We start from the raw sequence: 1,564 nt of genomic DNA on the forward strand, positions 1-1,564 counted from the left end.
ACCAAATTATTAGAACAATTTGTAATAGGTTCATATAACTGTTCTACCTTATTTTTGTCCATATTCATATCACATGGGTATGATTATTTTTCAATAAAAAATATATGGAAGCACTATCTTAGTCCCACTCCAGGGACGCATGGTGAGATAAATGGCTCAGGAAGCCCTGACTAGTATCAGAGCCAGATTTACACACAGTATATGAGCCAAAAGGTTATGGGCATTGTACACAGGCAGTTGTGCAAGTAGTAAAAAAATTCTTAGTGGTACTGTGTGCAGGTGCCGAAGGGCGTGGCTACATGCCACACGGGGCGTAGCCAAAGAAAATGGGGGCATGATACACATATGGGGGCCAGATACACATATGACCCCAATAGTGCCAGATACACATATGCCCCCAGAGTGCCAGATATGATCCCATAGTGGCAGATATACATATGCCTCCACAGTGTCAGATACGCCCCCACCGTGCCAGATACACATATGCCCTCCACAGTGCCAGAGACGCCCCCACCGTGCCAGATACACAGTTTGGGAGTACCTAAGGCAGAGAGCATGCACTCTGCCTTAGGTACTCTCAAACTGTGTGCATTATGTTTGTGTCCCTCCGAGGTCGTTCACCAAAGAGAGAACTGTATAGGTGATAATTCTCTTTTTTCTCTTTTCCTCATATATCGGTTCCTGTTAGTAACTAATATCTGTTCTGATCAAGAATTTACTGTTAATATCACTAGTGACATTTAAGGCCTGGTGCACTGCACAAATTCATCAATTATCAAATGCTACTAAAATCTGTTATGTATAAGTAGCGATTTATATACCATGTGATCTGGCACCTCTCATATGAGATTACTATTATCTTTATCTCTTTTGGAAATTTGTCTTGATACCTGTCACAGTGATCTATATATCTTTTGAACCAGGATTTATTAGAATCCAAATAAGAGAGGGAACCCAAAGGGACCCACTGTAATCTTATATAACAATCCAATTGTAATTACTTCCATTTATCCTTGCAATATTTTTTTGCTGCTGTTCTTCCTTCTGTGAACTCTCATCCACGATTCAGGGGAGCGTGTCCCCTCAGGAGACACGTCTCTTCAGTCTAACGTGGACAGCAGATTCACACTTATTTATCTACTACTACTCTTTTCTCCACGCATTCTCAGCATTTCCTTTCTGAGGAGGAATCAATCCTCCCGTTTCGGTGCACTCTCATTGGTGCTATAGGGTCAAACCTTCCTACGACCATACCCCTACGTTCACGCCCAATCTCGTCCGATCTTGGAAGCTAAACGGAGGTGGGCTGGGTCAGTACCTAGACGGGCGACCTCTAGGGAATACCCAGTGAAGTAGGGAGACTCTCTTCCCCGTAGAAACCACACCAACAGCAGTATCACCACTTATACTTCATCCTCCTACCTATTTAATTCTATTCGTTATTCTTTTCATCAATTACAGTGGTTAACTGTTAGAATTGTTACCTAGTGTGTGGGTTCTCCCACTCACGAATGTAACCCAATTTAGGGCTACATCAATACAAACACAGTTTGTACAGATCTGG

General features: G+C 42.5%; 1 pseudogene; it reads left to right on the forward strand.

Annotated features, from left to right (window-relative positions):
- The first annotated feature begins 1,240 nt into the window (after positions 1-1,240).
- Positions 1,241-1,359, forward strand: LOC134947372 (5S ribosomal RNA; annotated as a pseudogene).
- The last annotated feature ends 205 nt before the right edge of the window (positions 1,360-1,564 follow it).

Source organism: Pseudophryne corroboree, chromosome 7 (assembly GCF_028390025.1).
Source record: "Pseudophryne corroboree isolate aPseCor3 chromosome 7, aPseCor3.hap2, whole genome shotgun sequence".
Classification (NCBI taxonomy): domain Eukaryota; kingdom Metazoa; phylum Chordata; class Amphibia; order Anura; family Myobatrachidae; genus Pseudophryne; species Pseudophryne corroboree.